The 23,785-nt window shown below is 37.2% G+C and overlaps 1 protein-coding gene across 7 annotated transcripts in view; it reads left to right on the top strand.

The window, feature by feature from the left end:
* ADGRB3 (adhesion G protein-coupled receptor B3) overlaps nucleotides 1–23,785 on the top strand; it is a 687,259-nt gene that overhangs the window by 511,701 nt on the left and 151,773 nt on the right. The window lies entirely within an intron of this gene.

Genomic DNA, 23,785 nt, shown 5'->3' on the forward strand with positions numbered 1-23,785 from the left:
CTGGTCCTATGTATCTGAGACCGTCTTCATATTCTCCCCCCTCCCCCTTTTTTTTTTATAATGAAAGAACTCTTTTTATTTAAACCTCCTGGTTCAAAAACAAACAAATCCAACCTGTCCCAGCCTCAGATTCACCTCAGTCTGGACAAGTTCTAGTCAATGAAACATGAGTAGAAGTGATACATAATGTGATTTCCAGGAAGTATCTTTAATTAAAGAGAGGAAGTTCTCCATTTAATTTCCTCATGCTGTCTGGATTCAAGAGGGTCTGACTGGAGCTGGTCCAGTCATGGTGGTGCTTGAACTGAGGCCGTGCATGGTAGAGCAATGCAAGAGAAGGAACCTAGCCCTGGCAGGGGTCCTCAAACTTTTTAAAGTGGGGGCCAGATCACGGTCCCTCAGAGAGCTGGAGGGCCGGACTATATGAACTACTAATTCCTACTGTAACACCTCGGCTGCGCTCACTGCCCAAAAAACCTGGCGGGCCGGATCAGACTCCTCTGCGGGCCACATGTGGCCCGCGGGCCGTAGTTTGAAGACCCCTGCGTAGAGCATCCCCAGCCCTGAATTTTATGTGGGAGAGTATTGTCTGGGGTTTTCTGCCATGCCTAATTCTGTAAGCCCTTAATATTTTTAGTGCATCTAAGTGCCAGGCATTTTACCTGCATTATGTTATTGAATCTGTCACAACAAATTTATGAGGAAGGCAATATCAAAAATATATAAAAACTGGGTTTAACGAGGCCAGCTTGCCCAAGTAGAAGCCCAGGACCCTCCCTGTCCCTGATTATTTTCTTAGCTTGCTCTGATTTATGTTGATTATTTGTTTTTATTATCATCTGCTTTCCACTTGAATGTATGGACAGGAACTTGCTCTCTTCACAGTCTTATCTCCAGGACTTACAATCGGGCCTGAAACAGAACTTGTTAAATGAGTTTATGACTCAAGACCCCTTAGTCTTACCCACCAAATTATATCGTTATCCACTGCTAATCTTCTATGAAAAATTCTGTATGGGTTTCAACGAGGCTACATTTTTTTTTTGCATATGTCACTGTTTTTATTACATTGTAAACATTTAGAAATGGCATAATCCAGAGAAATGTATCAAGAGGAGAGATAAATTCAAGAATATATGTATTATTCTACTTAGTGGAATTGCTTTTAGTCTTAAATATAAAAAGTTTAATGTTTTCTGGCCTCTAAGTTTGGATATATATATGTATAATAGTGAATTTGCAGGAAATCAAATAAGGTTGCAGTAACCACCTTAGAAAAACAATGCATCTGAGGAAGCATCAAAACTTACTCTGCTTGTTGTTTATTTGCCTGTGAAAGGTGCTTGATGATGGCCTTTTCCAATATTGCCCTCTAATTAGCTAGAACCACATGCAGATACATTTTTAAAAAAAAATAAAGTGGGCACATGAGTTCAGTTAGCCCGAAATAGGAGAAGCAAAAGACATTTTATTTCAGAGTAATTCAGACCACACTATTTGAGTTCCCATTTCATGAGCCACTAATTATTAAAAACTAGCTACTTATAACAGTATCACTCAGAATCATCCAAGTCTTAATTTCTAAAAGAGCACATAGGCTCAAAAAATACATCTCCACAAAAGATACTTCTTAAATACAAATGGAAACAGTGGGGGAAACTGGTACATGCAGCCTTAACCAAGGGATCTGAGTTAGCATCACTATGAAGCGGAATTTCTTGGACTGAAACCCAGATTCTTTGTCTGCCAGAGCCAAAGAATGGATCCATGGGCAGAGAGTAGTATAGCAAAGGTGGAAATGTATTGAAGAATAAGTACAGACTCCCACATGGGGAAAGGGGAAGATTCTGACAGCACAGACTCCCCCGATGGAGGAAAGAGTCCCACTGACTTCCTGTGTCCATGGTTTATAAAGGCTGCAATCTGTGCGTCCTGATATCCTCTGATTGGCCACTATCCCCCTTTTAGTTTTGGCCACTATAGTAACTCAAAGGTCAGAAATAACACAAGATATGTGATGCCCTCCTCTTTCATTGTTCTTCTTTCCATTCTTGGCTTTCTTCCTTCTTCTTTATTTTGTAAATGTAGACCTTATAAGGCTACTTCCAGTTCCCTTGGCTTATGGAAATATACATGTTGCTGCTTCCTTATCTTATGAAAATGTAGCTGCACCTGGCTTCCTTGTGTAATGGAGAGGTATCTGTTGCTGCTCCTTTGTCTTATGGAAATGTACTAGTAACTGCACCTGGCTTCCTTGTGTTATGGAGATGTACAATACATTCTCCCAATCTGTAGCCCTAATGTGTTTTTTCCATGGACCCCAGTTCTAAAAATTTCCTAAACCTGCCTATGTTCCCCTAAAATTTCTGTTTCAACCAGAAGTGAGGCTTATGCATATCACACACATACTTCCATGAAAAGTAAAACGTATTCCTGTTAAAATTGCATAGCCTTAATCCTGTCTTGAGAAAATGCACACACATCTAAATTGAGATGCATTCTACAAAATCAGTGGTCAGTACTCTTCACAGTTGTCAAGATCCTAAGAGATACTGAATGAGAAACGTCCCAGATTGGAGACTGAGGAGATAAGACAACTAATGCAATACAGGATCCTGGATTGGATGTTGGATCACAGAAGGGATAGTAGAGGTACAGTTGGTGGATTTTGAGTAAGGTCTGTAGAATAGTTATTCAAATATGTTGTTGAATGATAAAAAGTCAACTAACTGAACTTTAAAGATCTAATGGGTGTTATTGAAGGGTTCATGAATCCAGCAGCATCCTATCTAGTAAGTAAAGAGGTGTTCCAAGAAGAACCGAGCAACTAAGAAGAACAAAGTTATTAGCAAAAGAAAATAAAGGACTGTTTCAGGCAAAGCCACTTTTTCTGGAGCAGGGGTCTTTTCAGGCAAATTATATTACTACTGCTGATCAGAAAATTTCAGATTGATTGGTGACATTCCTGGGAGGGGCTGAAAGTACAATCAGGTGGCCCTGGGAAGGAGCAGGTCCACACCTTGGGCCTGTTATTTCTTTTTGTTAATAGTGCTAATGCTAATTTTATGATTTGGATTAATTGTACCGATACAGGAATTTTTGGACTGGAAACACAAGGTCTTTCCCTGGGCAGGATGGTCTCCCAGGCTCTTGTCTGGTAGAGTTGAAGAAGGAAACCCACCATGCCGAAACCGGTTTGGTTCAGTGGATAGAGCATCAGCCTGTGGGCTGAAGGGTCCCAGGTTCGATTCCCGTCAAGGGCATGTACCTTAGTTGTGGGCACATCCCCGGTAGGGAGCGGCGTGCAAGAGGCAGCTGATCAATGACTCTCTCTCATTGATGTTTCTAACTCTCTATCTCTCTCCCTTCCTCTCTGTAAAAACTCAATAAAATAAAAAATAAAAAAAAGAATGAAACCACCTACAAAGGGTGGTATGGAAAAAGGTGGAAATTTATTGGGAAACAAGTACTGATTCCCAGGGAGGAGTGGGAAAGAGTCCCACTGAGTTCCCTTTCCCTATAGTTTATAAAGGCTGCAGATCTTTGTGCCTTGATATTCCCTCTGATGGGTCACTATTCCCTTCAGATTTGGTCACTATAGCAACTCCTAAACTCGAAGGTGGAACCTCAAATGAGACACTTGAGGCTCTCCTCCCTCATTGTCCTATTTCCTCTGGGCTTTCTTCTCTTTTTGAATGAGAGGCTTCCTTCCCTTTATTCTGTAAATATAGACCTTTCTGCAGCCCTCTGTCCCCCAATTCTATGGAAATGTGCCTTCTGCTGTTTCCAGCTTCTTTGTTTTATGGAAATGTACTTTTTGTAGCTCTGTAGCCTTGTGCTTTTTCCATGGATCCCTTAATTTTTAAAAATTTCCCAAATACCTATTTCCCCCAAAAAAACTCCTATTTTACACCAAAAACTACTTACAGTACAATGGTTATACCAAATTAACATATTAGGGGAAAAGTTGGGGGAAGGATATACAGGAATTCCGTGTATTTTGCAACTTTTTATATCTAAAATTACTTCAAAATAAAATGTTAAAAAATAACATTAGTGCTGACTTTTAAAAAAGTGACAAAATAAACATCCATATTTCACTCAATCTTTTCATCTTATGTGATGTCTTTTGCTTACAAAAGTTTGGTATTTTTTCTTTTCAGGAAACTACTAACTAAACTCAAATGTTGTGTCTTTTTTGTTGTTTGTTTGTTTTGTTTTTGTTTGTTTGTTGCTTGAATAAAGTTATAAGATCTAGAAGAGACCTAATATAGCCTATTGGCTCAGTTCTCATTAGAGACATTTTAAAGACTTACAGGGGGGAGAGGGGGGATTCCAGTGCATGTTAATGGTGGCCTTGTCCATTCTCTCACATTATTTTTATGGCTGATTCAAAGGCCTCCTCCCACAGTTAAAAATGAAATTTCTCTTATTTCTTGTTAGAGGCAGGGAAGTGTGGGTGGCTGTCTTTCACAAAATGAAAGAAATTTCTTAGGTCCTAATAGTGATCAAGCAGAACTTTGCTAACCCTTTCATTCCTTTTCACAGTTGACCTAGATTGCCAACATCACCTTGTACGTCCTGCACTGATTTATCTACCTTGACTACTTTCTGGAAAGCAAAGATGATTTTCAAAATTCTCTTCTGGCATAGATTATAACATAAATAAATGTGTATTCTGCCCAACATATTTTAGGTTGCTTTTTCTATATCCTGACTTTATTTTAGATATTATAATGGTGTCCTTAAAATATCTCTTTCACCTCCTCAAAAAGTATCAAAAACCCTGATAATAGTTTACACTGTATTTTTAACGTGGATGGAAGGCCCCAAACTACAGAGTTTGCTTGAGAGGCCCTAGTGGGTCTAAACAGAACTACTTTCGCCTCCAAAGGCTGCGACCTGTGGTCATTTGCAGTTGAATACCCAGAAACAGTGAGAAAATTTGCTTAAGTCTGAGTTAAGATCTAGGTTCCCACGGAGAAGCTAAGTAATTTGCAGGGCGTTTAACACCTTGTTAAGGGAAGTGTCACCCACAGAGCCTTGTTGGCGTGATTAGTGGGGGCTTCAGATGCCACCACCTGGACAAAGGAGAGCTGAGCCAGCTCCTTGCAATGCCTGTGGGTGAGAGTAGGACTCCAGCAAAGCCCACAACCTCAGAGTCCACTGCAGGGAACCGGGGGAAGAGGAAACATTGGCATACAGAGGCCCCTGTGTGAGGCCATTCCAAGACACACAAAACTAAGCCCTGGTGGGGGGGTCAGTTCTGCAAAAACAGAAAAATCTTCTAGACCTCCCTAGAAGCTTGGAGTCCCAAGGCAGAAAGGATCTGTTTGAACAGAACTACAAAGAGCCCACCTATTGGTGGTAGAAAGATAGTGATCAGATTTCAGAGACAGGCAATCCCAGTGGCTTTGATGTTTAAACAGCGGTCTTCAGTGGGATAATGTTACCAGCTTTCAATCAACAGAGGAACTCCAGGTCTTAGGGTTTGGAGGTGAGGATGGCACAGACCTACCCCCACCGCCTCACTTCTACCTGCAGCCTGTCTCATCCTGACACCATGAAGTGGCTTGGTGAGCAAAAAAGAAAAAGAAAGAAAGAAAAAAAACATCAAGGAGCATGATTCTTATTCCTGAAACAATAGGGGTGTTTAAAACACCACAGCTCTGGATTTGGTCCAGCTGAATGACTGAGAAGAGGGAATCTTATGACTCTTGAGTGTGGGGGGGAGGGGGGGGTGTGCGCAGATGTCTCATCCAGAAGGGGTCTCATTAGAGACCCCTCTGGATACAGCAGCAGCCATGTGGGTCCCCCTCTGAGGCCCATGGGGAGTTCTGGCAGCAGTCACTAAGCAGGGGACTTATCAGTACTGTATGGAAGGCAAGGTCTGAGATAATGACTGGCCTCTTTACCTCAAGTCTCTTAAGACACACCGGATAAACTGATGGCAATAAAACGTGTATGGGGGGGGGGGGGGGAGAGACTTGTATGAAGCAATAGGCAGTGCACCAAATCAAACTGGCAAACCTGGCCTGGAGCACCTGCTTTTCCTGTCCCTTACTCCTGAGTGTTGCAGTCATAAATTATCTATAGTTCCGTAACATGGCTGGTGAGCAGGACTTCCTGAGACAGCAGAAACGCGGCGCTTTGTTCAAGGTGGCCTGGCTGCCAGGGGAAGGAGGAGGCAGTGTGTCCCATGGGCTGCAGCACACTTCAGCTCTGGGCCCACAGCGCCTTGGATTTGGCCGAAAGGTTGCAGTGGGAGGTGGATGGTTTGGTGTTAGTATGTTTTCTCCTTTGTGCTCAGACACCCTGATTTGAGTCTCCTCACAGACCCCTTGGCTGTCTGGTGGAATAGTTCTCTGCCTTGAGTCCTTCCTGAGGTCTATCTCAGAGGAGAATTAAGCATAATATATCGATAGCTCTTTCCCTTCCTTATCCTTTTGATGCTGAATTTTAGGTGTGTTTAAAAAAAAAAAAAGAAGAAAGAAAGAAAAATGTTTGATATAACTGATGGGGAATTTGGCTCCAAGTATCAGACTCTCACATAGGGATGCAGGGCCCTCTGAGATCCGGAAGATGGTCTCAACATACTTCTTTTTCGCACTTCACATAGTAAATTAATTTGGGTGGACATGTGAAAACCTTATCTCCACCTGGACGAAAAGAAAGATCGAGGTCTTTCAAGACTCACATTGCAAAAGAAAGCAGTCATAGTTATAGAAAGCTTCTGTCCGATAGCACTTCTCATTGAATATTTGAACCTATTTAATGTCAGGACTGAGTCTGGTACCAAAAGGAGCTACTCCTATTTTAAATAACAGTCCAATCTGAAAGTCCATTAGTAGTGCTTTTCCATCATAGAGGCCCATCCATGTTTGGATGCCGCGTGCACTGCAGCGCTGGGCAGTAGGTGTCCCGATGTAGCTGGAGAAGCAGGAACCACTTCAGCCTTCACTTTGGCAGCCCGGGAAGAGGGAGGAGGAGAAGCTGGGTAACAATGAGCACTAGTCTTTTCTATCTTGTCAAGTAAGATTGGAAAGAAAACCTAACACACAAGAATTTAAGTTAATAAATTACCAGAAGGACATCTGAATTCAGAACCTAGAAGAAATTACACTAACTGCTGGATTCTAGACAGGGGACCCCAAAAGCAATTTCTTACTCTTTTTTCCGCCAATTATTTCATGCTTGACTTTCCATAGAGAATCTGATACCTTTACAGGATGCTTTCTTCGGCAGGCCTGATAGCAAAAGGAGCCCAATTAGATGAAGACAGCTCAGGTTGGGGAGGGAAGTGGTGTTCATAAACCAAGTTGGAGCCAGTGAGATTATGTGGGGTCACCCACAATGGATTTTCTGTACCTCTACTGAGTTATTGACATTTTCCCCCAAAGTTACACTTAGTTTAAGGAACACTATCACTCTCACTGAGAAGTGCCAGGGATTTCTGTCAGTGTTTGTCTCACATGATAAAGGTCCAGAAGCCACCTTATTAAGATGAAACTACTGCTCCAGGATGTGGTGGCTACACTAGATTTGAACCTGTGTCTGTCCCTGAGAACAGCCACAGTTAAACCCTAGGACACGGCAGATATAGTTAATGGCCTGAATTAGAGAAGTTTGAACATGTCTTTTGTTTCTTTGTCATAAAACTACAAAGTTGGAAATTGTTCAAAATAAATTTAATGTGCCACTCTGAGATTAAACCCTCTTCATACCAGTCTTCCCAACTGTATTCTCAGTAGGAAAATTTCTGATTTCCTGGGGGTTTCTGTGCATCCCTAGGCTAGCTGGCTACAAAAAAAAAAATCAGTTTATATTATGGAACACTGTTGGTGTCTGATTCTCTTTGGAAAACTTGGAGTCCTCTTCTCCAAGAGAAATGTACTTCAGTGGCAAATACAATATAGCAAATAGTCTTTATAAAATCCATTAACTAAATACGGCAGACATTTTTACACTGTTCTAAAATATCCCTGACTATGATTAAGAAGAAGAAAACAAAACAGGAAAACTGCAGGACACAACACAACTGGAGTTTGCAACTTTGCTAAGAGATTGTGTAACTCCTGGGTAAATAAATGTACATGGTGCCCTTGGTTTTGTGACTGAGTCAGTAAGCAAAATTTACAGTAGTGGTTGAATTACTTCAATATCTATGTAGGTTATTAATGTTCACATCTTTAGAGGTAACTTGAGCTATGCTTTCTTGTCAGCAAGAAATAAATGTCAAAATTCCCTGGGATTCTGCAGCCTCTACCTAATAAGAATAACAGTATAGCATATGCTGTGCTCTATGCATAATGTACATTATAGTAATGGCTTCGCAGCAGTCAGGAATGAGATATGAAGATGGGAGAAGCAGCCCAGGTTTTATATTAGTGATGCTATATTAATTATGACAGAGAAGGTTTTTCTGTTATATGCCTCATTTTTACGATGCTTGAAACTTTCCCACAGGAATCTTTCTCATGACAATTTTTTTTTTTTTTTTTTTTTTTTTTTGCCTTGTAATGAAAATAAGGAGATTGGGTTTTAATGTTTTTGGAAGATTTTATCTGGGAATCCAAGTGTTTTTCCATCCATTAGAGCATTTTTTAACATACTTTTACTTTCTGCAACCTCAAAACAAATAGCTTTTTAATGACCTTCAGTCTTATTTTCAGTGAAGAAGTGTAGTGCCTTTAGTGTTTCAGGGAAAGTTTGATTTGCAAATAATTAAATTACAAGTATTATCCAGTGCTTCCTCTGCAAATTATCATGTCCCCAAATAGCAGTTAGCCCACTGCACCTTGCAAATGAGGGGAACTTGCAATTAGTGGGTCAGTTACTGAAAATTAGCCGCCATTGGAATGTGAATGTTGTGGATACAGTTTTTGTAGATGCCAAACAAGAAGGGAGAGCTGAAGACTATCTGTCCGACTCTGACATGGCACATCTCCGCTAACAAAGGAAAGGGCAGTATGAAGCTGAAACCGTGGCCATGGGATCTACTTTGGTTAAAAATCTAACTCAAGACAGAATCACCTCATTTTCTGAGGGCAACAGATTGAGATCCACTCAAGAGACTCCGGGTTGAGATCCAAACAGGGAAAGGCCTTGGCTGCTCATTAACATGTTAATTACGCCATGGAGGGTTCAGAGCTGTCCTTCAATGTGAATTTTTACCACTTGCCTTATTAATATTTTAAGAAGCCTCAGTTCCAGAGGTGCAGCAGTGTGATAGGGAGTTAGAATGCATGCACATATTTCTTTAAGTGCCAAGCTTTTGAAAAGGGGACTCACGCACCTATCCTTTGTCACCAGAGCACTGAGCACACCCCTACAGATCAATCATATTGTATTATATAGGTGTTGGAATTTTCTTAATTGGGGCTGAGGATGAACAAGCTGCATGTTTGGCTCCACACTATACTTGAGCAAAGAGACTACTTTTATCTTTTAATCTCTAAAATCCCTGTACCTAATACCGTACCAAGCACCAAAAAGGCACTAAACCATTTTATATAAATGTACTATGTATGAGTAAAAACTTAAAGCAAAATTTTACATTCTCTAAATTATGAAAGTTGGTATTTTAGGGTGCCTAAATAAGCACCTAAAAAGCCTTCATTTTTAACAACTCATAAATTGATAGAAGAATACTGTCTTTTCAATTTTTTAAGCAGAATTTAAAACTCAGCTTAAGCATTAAGCGCTGTTCTTTAAAGAGCCATGTTATGTAATTCATTCAAAGATACTTCTGCCTCTTTATTATCCTTTCTGCTTGTGCTGTCACCGAGGCATTAAGCACAGGCTCCCATTGTTACTTCTAGACAAGTTGCCATGCAGGTCAAGAGTGTTGTTTGGCACAAAGACTGGCAAGGTGGTGGCGCAAGGGAGTCTGAGAACAAAGTGTTCTCTGTGGACACTCATCAGAAGTAGCACATACTTCACCCTCCCGTAGCTGACCTCTCTTTGTTTGGTGGCATGTGGGTAATTTATCCCTCAGAGATCTATCTTCTACTTCCCTCAAAGCTAAAAGTTTGTAGAAATCCCTGTGTCTTTATGCTGTTACTGTTGACAATACTTGATTTTATTTTAAATACTCATAATTTCCAAAGAATGGAAGGTTTTCATTGATAATTTCTTGGTAACGATAGTGTTCAGGGTTTGGGGAGATATGTCCTTTGCATTTCATGTCAGGATATGACATGGATTCTCCTCTTGGTAGTACATACTTTTACTCTTGATATTTCTCTGCCCACCCATGACTTAAAAACAGTAAGTGGTCTAGCTGTTGGCTGTGTGGCTATGCGACCCCAAGAGATTTGTTAATCCCAGGTTCTGTTTCCAGTTCTCAAAATCTTATGGTAACAACAACCACTCTAATTAATGATGAAAATCAATACGTGGCATTTTTTTTTTTTTTCTTCAAGTAGAATCTTAATTTATTTCTTTGAAATTTGGGTCTTCTGAACCTAAACTCTGGTAATTCCTCTCAAACCTGGAAATGTTATGGTGCCACCATAAGAGAGATAACCTTTAATGGATAGTCTTATTCATGTCACTTAACTCCTCTGATAGAGTTTTTTTCTTATCCATAAAATGGCATGCGTGATCATCATCATATGTTGCATTTATATAAAACTTTTAGAAAAATTATTTTCATTCCCATTAATAATGCCTGACCCATATAATTACTACATAAATAATTGGTGAGGATATCTGTTTTCTTGAGTTTTAGCAGCACAATAATCTCTATCAGATAGATAGAACAGGCAACTAATTTTGTCAGTGAGGACACTGAGTCACAGTTAGGCTGAGATTTCCTCCAGAGAGCAGCGGTGGGATGGAGATGCTGCTAAAACCAGGAGCCACACTTCCCAGTTCCATGTCTGTGACTTAAACAACAGCAACAACTATATGGAGGATAAAGATATTTGTTTTCTCATAGATTCTATAGATGATGTCATGGGAGGAATTTTGGCAAGCTCTTTTGAAACTAGTCACCAGCAAAATTAAAAGTGTGATTTTAATTAGACCACAGCAAAGAGATGAAAGGGATTTGTTTAGTATTTACTGAAGCAATTATAAAGTTTTATTTGGTGCACGTGTGTATCTCTATCAAGTAGGTACAAAACGTTTGCAGCATGGCTTTTATTGAGTGAACCTTTTTTCTTTAAACACTGCCACGCTGGCATATTGATTCGTTCTTAAAGAATTCAATAATTGTGAATGAATTATATTGGGGCTGCTACAAAATAGAGTTAGTTGAATAAATATATGACGATGAACAACTTGGTTGATGTGAACAGATTTTCTTAGTTTATATTTTAATGGAATCCAATTTTTCACACATAGACCACTTTTTCTCATTTCTGTAAGTTTATAGATAGTAGTACTTTATTCTACCACTCCAATAATGTTTATCTTTCTCCTAATGTCCAGTTTCCCAAATGACACATGATACACTGAGGAAGTGAGCAGAGATATATTCCCCAATATGCAGGCTCCCATTTTCAGAGTTCTAAAGCATATCATCCGAATATTTACTTAAGCTATATAAATGTCCAATGATCTCTTACTTTTGCATTTTCTATGTAAGAATGCTGAATCATCTTTAGAAATATGATTAACTCAAGATTTAAAATTTCTATTTCTTGAAACTAACTCAGATATCAAAATTATTTCCGGGATAATTACCTTTATCCCAGAAATAAAGCATCAACATGTTGGCTGAATTAAATCTTCAACCTCTCTCGGATGTCTCGGTTTCACATCCCAGAAGTAAATTTTGGAGAACTGTTTTCCAATTTGGGTTAAGACAACAGTCATGTGCTCACATTTTTAACTTCAAAAATAGCTCACCTGTGACCCAGTGCCAAAAGCTTGACTGGCTCAATTTATAGCCAAGCCACATCATAATTATAATTTAGAATGAAATGGGGAGAAATGAGGTTGAATAATACAAATAGCTCCCTGAGATGCTTAGTCAGTGATTTTGCTGTTGAAAGTTTTTGTTGCTATGGGTTTAGCCTATGGAAAACTGTTGTAAACCATAAGTGTGTATTTTTATAATGTTTTACAACATATTTTTGGTAGATAATGTTTAGCACTGTAGTGATTTGACTCAGAGTTGTTAGGAACAATGCAACAAATTACAATTGTCATAATCTTTTCTAAGATATGCATTTTAAAATTTTAGGAGAAACCGTTAATCTTCAAATTCCAGGCCTATAATTATATGATTTCTTATAGTATTTTTATTGGATCTTCTATAAAATAATGGTTAAAACTTAAAGATGACCATAGTAAGTAAGTGGTTAAATATCAACTTGAAAAGTATGCTTTATCACTATAAATCTGGGTTGATTATTTATATAACTTCAGCAAAAGATTATGTAAGATTACCTCCTTGTTAAATAATGGAAAATAATAAAAATGAACGTTAGGCTGAAACCGATTTGGCTCAGTGGATAGAGCGTCGGCCTGCGGATTGAAAGTCCCAGGTTTGATTCCAGTCAAGGGTCAAGGGCATGTACCATGGTTGCAGGCACATCCCCAGTGGGGGGTGTGCAGGAGGCGGCTGATAATGATTCTCTCTCATCAGTGTTTCTAACTCTCTATCCCTCTCTCTTCCTCCGTGTAAAAAATCAATAAAATATATTTAAAAAATGAACATTAGTCTATGAATCCAAGGATTATTAATCCATTTCAATACACCATAATACTACTCTAGTGTAAGAGAAAATATATGCTACAAAATGACTCTTTTGATATCCTTGAATGAAAAATACTTGGAGAATCCATTTGAAATTAGAACTGTCTTATATTCCTAAATCACATGAAAATACATATACATTTTAAAAGCTATATACAGATTTCCTAATTGTTATCTCCTTTAGTTTTTCTGGTGAAGGGACTATTTTGGTTCAAGTTATAAAAGCACTTAAGAAGAAATCTTCATTTCCAACGAAAAGACTATAAAAGAATTAACTTTCTGATAATCATATATTAGCTTGATATTACATCTTTTTTTTCTGAATTTCAAACTTTGCTGATTACAGTGGTAATGTAGTCAGATGGGGAAAAACACAAAGGTACAAAAACTATAAAGGAGCAAAACATAATGCCTGTCAACCAGCACCCTGAGACAAGTACTATTGATTGTCTTGTCACATGTATTTTCAGTCTTTTATTCTATGTGTATTTCACACATTTTTGATCCTTACAAAAGGAATATGAAACAAAAGCATTAGGATCAGGATATGAGTGAGTTAATTTTAAACTGGTGAAATGCATGTTGCTTTATAAATTTTATAATGGTCTGGCCATGTCCTAGGACTGCTTTGATTACAGGTTATCTGAGAACTAGTGTGGAAAGTCACATACAAAAGTAGGTTTACAGTTGTGACTACATGAAACATAGAGTTTATTATTGTGTTATTATTTATTAATTATTGTTGTTTTCCACACAAAACCACTGTAAACCTACTTTTGCCCCACCAATATAAAATTTAATTTTATATAGGTAATCCCTTTTTTTCCCCAAGGTTGTGCATCTTAGCTGTTGCATATTATATCACACTAAAGATTGGTTACCAGCCCAGGAAAACAGCTATTTTAAAGGCGGATATATCCAAATAGAATGAGTTGTTTGTGATTTTGAGATTAGCACTCAATATTAGTGGCATTTTAGAGTCTTTTAAAAAGAAATGAGAGAAAGAAAAACTTTAAGAAGACTTGCCTTTACCTACCCTCAAGAATAACTATGTAAATATTTTACAATATAGCTATACACCTAACTAAACTGTATTTTGGTGTTTTACAATTTTTGTTAGAAATGCCATACAAATTTTTGGAAAATTTATGAGGAAAAAGGCCTAAAATGATATAAATGAAACTTTATTCTTTAGTTTTCTCCTATTTTATTGAAATTAATAATGCCTCTGCCCTTGGGGTTTCAGCACAATATTTTTTGTCTCTTCAGCTTTCTAATATTATCCTATCAATTTCTGAATCAAATTGTGGAACTTCTGTCTCACCCTGTCTCATCACTCTTTGTGGATAGTTTAGGTCTGCATTGGAAAGCACTGGGAACTTCATTCCTATCTCAGTGCAAAAACACAACTGACAAAAATTTTACTTTTCTGTGCTGATTTGCATGCAACTTTATTCCTTTTGTTGCTAAATTCTTTGATATGACAAGATCCCCTTTTTAACTTTTAAAAGTCTAGTTTCCATCTGAAATTGTTCTCTCAAAGTTTCTCAATGTCCTGCTCCATGCCCACAATGTCCATTCTCAAGCTACATTTTTATGCTTATTATTCTCATCATCATGATTTATTTGTCTCATCACTTCTTTATGAGATGCTCCGCACTTGTTTTCTGTGAGATTTTAATTCCCCAAATACTGCCACCCTCACTGAGAGAACCGAGGAAGGGGAATCTGCATTGAAGTCATGCAGACTTCAACTCCTGGCACAGCCTTCTATCAGCTGAATGGCCTTAGGAAAATCACAGTCTCTTGCTTCCATTTATTTCTTTTAAGCATCTACGACTAATAAAAGAGTAAGATGCAAATTGACTGTACCTTCCTGATGCCAACAGCCAATCAGGAGTAAGTATGCAAATTAACCCAACAAAGATAGTGGGTTAATTTGCATACAAAGGCACTGAGCAGCAGGGGTTGGGGTAGGATGCTTGTGTCATTGCCATGGTGACAACACAGGCATTCCACCTAACCCTGTCCCATCTGCTCCGGGCCTCTAGGCAGCGTGGGAAGGCGGGAAGGTGGGGTTCTGGGCCAGAGCGAAGGTGGTGCCAGAAGCCAGGGGAAGGCAGGCCCATTCTTGCACAAATCTTGGTGCATCGGGCCTCTAGTAAAACAATAAAGCCAAAGCTAGGCAGTCCAGGGCTTGCATGGATGTTGCAGAGATTGAGATATCTAGGCAAGTTCTAGCCCAGGCTCTTTTGTCTCTAAGGTCCTCATGATTTTACATGGAGGCAGGTATTAGCTTGGTTTATCTTAATTTTCCTATCTGGAAAAATAACTACAATATCCACCTTTATATTTTGTTTTAGGATTTTAAAAAATGTATTTAAAGTATCAACCACAGTACCTAATGTCGAGTAGACTCTCAATAAATGTTAGCTGTTATTTTCATTAGTGTGATAATTATTATTTGCCTATTCACTAATTAATGATGGCTGCTTGCATATTTTAACCTTTAATTATTAATGAATCATGGTGAAGATATTTATACATATTTATAACTCAGTAAATTGGCTTCCTTAATGTTATTTCTTCCCATATTCCTTTCTACTCTATTTCCAATTAAAAAACAACAAAAAAAATATTTTGCTTTCTTACTTTTTAATTTGTTTTTAAATTTGTTTTGTTTTGTTTATTTGCTATTGAATTGTGGGAGTTTCTTAATATAGTTTGATATTAACTTTTTATCAGATACATTGTTTGCAAGTATTTTCTCTCATTTTATAGGTTGTCTTTTCATTCTGATAATTGTTCCTTTGCTATGCAGAGACTTTTAATTTTTATATAATCCACTTATCTATTTTTTTGCTTTTGCTGCTTGTACTTTTGAAATTTTGTCAGGAGCTAAAGGGAGAGGAAAATGGCGAGTTTCTGTTCAACAGGTTTTAAATTTCAGCTATGTAAAGTGAATGAGTTCTAGAGATATGCTGTACAAATTGTGCTTATAGTCTGCACTTTACATATAAAAATGGTTAAGACGATAGATCTCATTTTAAGTGTTCTTACCACAATTTTAAAAGTAATAAATAAAAATATTATTGGCAATAAAACAGGTGCTGCCTTTTTTGTAAATTGTGTTTAATTACCCTCAAGAGTAATATATTCTTGACTTTAATGTCTTTTTTGATCAAGAGGCATTAAGATAATTTTTATTGAAGCTCTTAAGCTCCTAAAGGCAAAGTGGACACTTAATGTGTCCACAAAATAACCTAGCATAGTGTCTGTATCATATTAGAAGTTGAGTAAATATTTGTTATATAAATTAATTAATGATGCAGGGAAATGTAACTATATTAGGTCAAAATCTATACTAGACACTTATTCAACAAACATTTATTAAGCACTTACCATGTGTCAAGCACTATTTTACAATCTTGGAATTTTGAAGTGAACATAACAGCCCTGTTGTCCTCATGAAGTTTACATTGTAGTAAGTAAAGATAAGCAGAAAGTTAATTTAAAAATGCATATATAATCTAGCAGGTGTGATAAGTGCTATGAATAACAACAGATCAGGTTATAGGTGAAGGGCATGTGGGAAATTCTTGAAAAGTGTAATAGTTATTATATAACTAAGGTCCTCAAAGCTTAGTGGTTTTGTAACAATAACCATTTTATTTGCACACAAGTCTATGGTTCAGCTATTTGGTTGAGTTCTACTGGTAAATTCTACTATTGGTCTCCTCTAGTCTCATTTATGTGGCTGTAGTCATCTGGCAGTTCAACCTGGGACTGGATTATCTAATATGGCCTCATCTACAAAGCTGGTCATTAGTGCCAGTCTCTCATCCTCAATGAGGCTAATCTGAGCTACCTCGCATAATAGCAGAATTTCATGATAATAGTGGAAACTGTAGAACTTCTTGAGGCCTAGTCTCAGAAGTCACCCATAACTTCCACTGCATTCTGATGACCATATCAAATCACAAGGCTTACCAAAGTTCAAAAGGAAGATGAAATAAACTCCACCTCTTGGTGAAAATAGTATTACAGAATTTGTAACTTACTACAGATCAGGAGTTACTCTCTTATATTAGTCAGTAATGGCTCTTGTAAAATTACATAAGGGCAGAGACTTCCATGATATGATGGCCTATTCCATGTGAATATCTTTGAGGAGTACATTCTTGGCCAAGGGAATTACCAGCACAAAATGCCAAGGTGAAAAAACAAGGAGCTTAGTGTGGTTAAAAGTGATGGACAAAGGCAAGTGTGTTAAGAGATGATGGTAGAAAGGCAGGAAAGACTAGATTCTTGTACGCCATTATAAGGGCTTTGTCTTTTGCTCCAAATGAAGGTGGAAGAACCATTAGAGTTTTAAGCAGAGTGGCAGAATTTGACATATGTGTCAACAGGATCTTTCTCTGGCTGCTGTGTGGAAACTGAACTTCAGGGTAAGGTGACAAGAGTGGAAACAAGGATCCTAGCAATGAGATTTGACCACATAAAAAATTATTGTGACTTAGAATATAAGAATAAAACTGACAGCATTTTTCTGGAATAATTTTTAGGCAGAAAACATTTTTGGATTATGTAAAGTTTTCTCAACCAGATTGTGTGCTTCTCTAAGAAAGAAATTGTTAATTTTTTTTAAAAAAAATGTGTCTTCTACTTTGGCATTTAAAAAGCACTTACTAAATATTTATTGACTGGTTAGTGAAGACTTGGGACTTAACTTCCAGATTGAACACAATCACTATAGGAGTTCATCTTCAGAGTCTTTCAGAGTTCATCTTCAAATTATTTTTGAAGACCGAAAGCTAGTAATGAATATTACTACGGTCCATAAAGCTAATACAGTCCATTGATACCTGGCCAGTTATTTTAAGTAGTTAGAGCATTGTTCCCCTTCTTTCTCCCCCCATCGAAGACTCTAGGGCTGTGGTCGGCAAACTGCGGCTCACAAGCCACATGCAGCTCTTTGGCTACTTGAGTGTGGCTCTCCCACAAAATACCACGGCCTGGGTGAGTCTATTTTGAAGAAGTGGCATTAGAAGAAGTTTAAGTTTTAAAAAAAAAATTGGCTCAAAGGAAATTTTAATTGTTGTACTGCTGATATTTGGCTCTGTTGACTAATGACTTTGCCGACCACTAAACTAGGGTTCCAGTTCTGGTCAATGGCACGTACCTGGGTTGCAGGTTTGATCCCCCGCCCTAGATCCAGGCACATGTAGGAGGCAACCAATTGATGTTGTATCTCTCACATTGATGCTTCTCTCTCTCTGCCTCTCTCCCCCTCCTTCCTTCCTTTTCACTCTATTAAAAAAAAAAATCAATGGAAAATTACCCTCAGGTGATGATTAACAACAACAAAAAGATCCTTTTATACTCTTCAGATTGAATTTCTACTCTGCTTAAGGACAGCAAATGAATTAAGGCTGAGATAATTTGGATCCATCAGTATTAAAGTCATCCCTTGAAAGATAAATGATTATTAAATTAATTGAACAAGCATTAATTATTAAGTTCCTACTAAGTGAAAAGCAGTATGTCAGAGATTCAAAGTCAAACAAGATACAGTTCTCAAAAGCAGTAATATTCTAGTGTGACATGGAAAATGCTCATTTTGTAAAAATGAAGAAGTTGAGATGATTTTATCAACTAATATTTTAGAATTGGGTGAGTTTTAGACATATAGGAGTTTTGGGAAGATCAAGTGTAGAGCATTCTTGAATCTAAGTCATTTCTAGATAACAAATTGGTGATCTGGTGTTAATAGGACAACTATTAATTGCAGGCCCAGCATAATAAGCAAGGGTTCTTCCTAGTAGTAGCAAGGTACCTGTTTCTAAATTTCATCCCAAAGAATGAAGCATATGTACTTTTGTTGGTATTACTACTTTATAGTTACATACAGAGGTTGGCAAAAGTAGGTTTATAGTTGTGAGTACACAAAACAGTTCATTCTGATTATTTATTAACTTGTATTTTTCCATGCAAACAACTGTAGACCTACTTTTTCCCACCTCTGTATATATAACTACATATATGTCATATATCATACACACACACACACAGGTATATGTATTATATACTAGTACATAATTCTATATAGGCTATGATAATTGATATAAAATTAACTTTGAATTTCCCAATCATTCATTTAATCAAACTACAGAGAATATAATTTTTAGAAGGAAAAAATAACTTTAATTTTTACCTATTTTGTTGTTTTCATAATTTGGAATTTAAACTTTTGTATCACCTCAAGCAGTAAATGGTCTCATGAAAGAGGTGGAAGATGCTTGATTGCTTGATGTCATGAAACACTGGCATAAAATCAATGTGTGTGTGTGTGTGTGTGTGTGTGTGTGTGTGTGTGTGTGTGTTTAACATATCATAGGGTTTATCACTTAAAAAAATAAAATGTCAACCTGAACTCTTATCTCATTAGCTAACTTTATCTATGGTTAATTCATACTTTGTTAAAACTAGGTCAACAGTGACACAATGTTTGCAAGTGTGAATAGCATAACATTCAGATCTTATAACTTTATACAGCATATTCATTGCATTCTGTTTTAAAACAGGTGACAATTAAAATTTAGCATTAAAAAAAAAATCTCTAATTTGGAAATGAGAAACCCAGCTTTGCTTCTCACTCTGTGACTTAAAACTAAGTTTCCTAAATCCAAGGTACTGCACTTTCCTCATCTATAAAACTAAGTGGTTGGGATAGATCAGTGGTTCTCAACCCTGGCTGCACACTATAATCACCTAGGGAGCATTAGAAAAGCCATAATGCCCAGGCCCCACTCAGGGTTTAATTTTTAAAAGTCTCCAGGTAACTATTATATATGGCAAGTGTTGAAAACCTAGTGGGCTAGATGATCACTAAGGTTACTCCTAGCAAAACTTTCTAATTTTATGATTCACTGTGTTTAGACATAGTAACATTTGCTAGAGATTTGTTTTCAGTATTTGCAGTGTCCTTTTATTTGAAATGAACCTCAAAATCTGTTTCTACTCAAAACTGAAAACATCTTACCTGTACTCTAATTTTTTTATATTTTGAGATAATTTGAAACAAGAGCATATATATGTATATATATGTGTGTCATTTTTGGGGGAGTGTCACACATGCATAGATTTACCTAATTCTCAGAAATTAGCACTGCTATGATTGGGAAACAGTTACTTTCTTTCAGTATGCATATGTTGTAAGGGTAGTGTAGTAAGAATTGTTTCTAAACATTTTAAAGTTGCTATTATAGATATTTTGATTTTGAATAAATATATTGATATCATTAATATCCTAAGAGATAATAACCCCCCTGAGTGTATCATTTATTTATAATCAATATGGTACATATTGATTTATTATGAAGCAGAATAGACAGTTTTATAAAAGATTGATTAGAATTGAATATATAGCTGGGTTTGTATTTCTAAAGATAAGCGTGAGCCCAGCTGACATGGCTCAGTGGTTGAGCATCAAACTATGATCTAGGAGGTCATGATTTGGTTTCTGGTCAGGGCACATGCCCTAGTTGTGGTTGTGGAGTGTGCAGGAGGCAGCTGATCAATGACTCTCATCATTAATGTTTCTATTTCTCCCTCTCCATGCCTATCTGAAATCAATTTTATATATATGCTTGAGTTATTGAAACACTTTTAAAATGTGTTAGAATAAGTTTTTACTCTGTTTTTTACTGAACAGCTTTTCATTGGAGTTAACATATAATTTTTTCCTTTAAACTTAAACACCAGAGAATATAACCATATGCTACATTGTTTAAAGTTCTCATAAAAATCAAGAACCCAACTATACACTCAGATCCACAAAAAAACTGTAGGTCCTTAGGAAATTAGGGAAAGGCTACAACTGAATATTAAGCTGAGAAGTGATGGATTTTGTGCCTTGTATTTTCACACCATTCTGTGCTTTGGGTAGATACTTTTGAATACTTGGGACAGGCAGCCTCTTCTTGTAGCCAGTCTAATAATAGGTAGAAGGAGAAGTCAAATGACAGCTAACATGGGTGAATGTAGGTGTAACCAACAAAGAATGTGTTGGTTGTATGGAATTTCTGCAGGTCTAGTTATTTTTGAAAACTATTTGAAAAACATTTTAATGCCCAGAAAAGACACTAAAGAAATGTGTGATTTTTAGTATAATTTGTATGTATCATTTATTTTGTGTTTGACATAGTCTATTATTCTTATTATCTTTAATGTTCATACATATTTCATTATATTGTTGGCCTATTGATGACAAACTAAATTAATAACTAAGAATAATTTACAGATAACTGTTAATCACAGCATGCAAAACTATGACATTGGAAAAATAATGTGACTGATGGAATAGTCCACATGTTTAAAGACCTTGTTGTGTGCAGACTGGGAAAGCTGTTTTGCTTTACATTAGCTCTACAAGCTATCAGTTTGCTTTACAAGGTTTCCTTGAAATCAATCAGACATGTTTACCATGCTTTAAAAGGATTTTATATAGCAGGAATAAGCTATGAAATGTTTGAAAATTCAGGTGGTGGGAACTAGAGGTTTTGTAATAATAGTGACATGTATGCCAGTGATTTAAAAACTACTTTATAACAGTTTTAAACCGTTTTTAAAATATCAAGAGGTTTTATGAAAATATTAAATTTAGCAGCAGAATGGCATCATACTTCTTATTACCCCGCTTTTGGGAGTGACCAAATGTAGAAATTAGTAGTTACCTCCTCACCTTTTAAGATCTTCTCTCCTACTCATCTGCTACAAATTCTGGTATTCTCTTATCAGATGCATTTATCTGAAGCATTGTTTTGTGTTTTATTTTTTGGAAAGAGCACATCAATGGTACTGTCATTTATATTATTACCTATTCATTTAATCAAGTATTTTCAACCAAGGGCTAATAATTCTGAAGAAAGGTATAGACTGAAGTTATATAGCCTCAGGAAGGTATACATGCACAGAGAATGAGTGGCATTAGAAGAATATCATGCTGCAGTGAGTGAAAGACTAAAACATGGAGACCAGTGTCACTTATTTCCCAACTTTGCCTGGGCCTAGGCCAGGTCAGCAATGCAATCATCATACAAATTATATATGACATCTTTTCTAAAGATGTCATATATAATTTACATGATCTTTAGAGTTTAGCAACATTTTATTGAACATAGACTTTATAGCTGACAGCCAAAGTTTACTGATGCTAACATTTTTTTTTTTTGTAAACAAACTTCCATTGCCTGGAAATAAATTGATAGCTTTTCCTCATAAGAGGTCTTATTTACAGTGAAGTTTTTTTCCTTATTAAGACTTTGAATTAGTTTAGTGGTTATAACCACATAAAGTGAAAAGTATAAATACCAGACTCCATCTTGAAAACACAGATACTGCATTATGCAGAAGTTCTGTTCTAAAATGTGCTAGATTCTCTTAAAGGTACTTTTCTTCTTTTACTCTAATCAGCTAAGGTAAATGTTTTTCCTTTGGCCTTAACTGTTTGTCACAAGACAGGAAGAGGCTGACAGCTAATGAAATAAATTATATGCTGCTATAGTTTTAGGTAGAATTGGAATTTAATACTGTTGCATTTGGTTGAAGGCATAACTGATTTTTTTTTTAATTTGGCATGGTTGAATGACATCATGAGAAAGAAAAGAGACAACAAAAATTTAATTGGCTAATGCTTAGAAGTATTTGGATGAACTTAGGTGTAATTTTTATATAACTCTCCCCAAATACAGTGTATTCTTAAAAGAAGTTGCAATTAAGAGTATTTTGAGTCATGAATATTAATGCATTAAATCATGAATATTAAAAAGATATTGCTTCTATATAAAAAAAACCAGATTATCTGAGTTATGTTTTGTAGCTCAACTTGGACATCTAACTGTCAGAGAGAAACCTCTCTCATTGAACTCTCTCAGAAATACAATATTTAACCCAATAACTTTAGGTATTCAGAGATGAGATGAAATCAAAAGTACCATATCAAAATTAACCTCGAGCCACATGTTATCCTTTTAGTTTTAGAGTAATTTTAATACAGATATTAACTTGGTTTGAAAATTAAGCACACACATACACAGGTTTGCTAGTTGGAGAGTTTCCATGCTTGGGGGAGGGGAGCTGACAATTGGTGCAGTCAGTATATTACACGTGTAATAATAATAAAGTTGATTGGGTAAGCTCAATAACTTTTTTTCCCTGCCTCTTCCTATAGAGTAGTTTAGCTGAGGGTGGACAGGTTCTCTCCTCACTTCCCTCCCTACTAAGGTATATGTCCATACCATTTTTATTGTTCTGCTGAGGTGGGAAATAAACCATATGCTTTAGAATTTTCAATGACTGTATCAAAGAGAAAATTGAAACAGGCCCTCTTTCCCCATCCTATCAGACTTTGGGGGTGGGTATTCATCTAAATGTTCTAGCCTACTTGGGGTTAGCTTACTGCTTCAACCCCAGGGCAAAGTGTGCGGGACAGGGGAAGAAATGTTAAGAGCTTCAGAGATGCTTTGGGCTGCGTGAAGTATGGAGTGGAAAGCTTATGTCTGAAACTCACCCCTCCCCTAGATACCAGGCATAGGCTATGAGAATCGGAACCAGCTGATGCCGCTGCTGCTGTTTCCCGTTTCCAGGGTGAATTTTTCACAGCAGCTAATTCTAAAGGAAGGAAAAAATCCCTAACCAGCAGCGGAGAAGATTCTATATCCGACTCAAGCTATCTAACCTTTTAGGCAGGCTTTTCGGAGAAATCCGCATTTTAAAAGCAAGCATTCACTATCCAAAAAAATACAGGATGGGAATCCGAACTGCTATGAAAAGCCTCCTTACACTCTGAGTGTTTTAAATGATCCGATGAGCATAGGAAGTGGCTGCCAATGCTCTGGCGGCTCCTCGTGCTGCCGCCGCTGCCGCTGCCTCTGCTGTTCCTCGCAGGGGGCTGGACAGAGCTAGTCCCGGTTTCAGCACCCAGGGCGCTGGACAGCTCTCTGAACGCACGCTGCACCTCTTTGCCTGCTTGCTTTTTTTTTTTCAAACACTCTCGCTTTGCATAACTGGAGATGC

Source organism: Pipistrellus hanaki (assembly GCF_964339955.1).
Source record: "Pipistrellus hanaki genome assembly, chromosome: 7".
In the NCBI taxonomy this organism is placed as follows: Eukaryota; Metazoa; Chordata; class Mammalia; order Chiroptera; family Vespertilionidae; genus Pipistrellus; species Pipistrellus hanaki.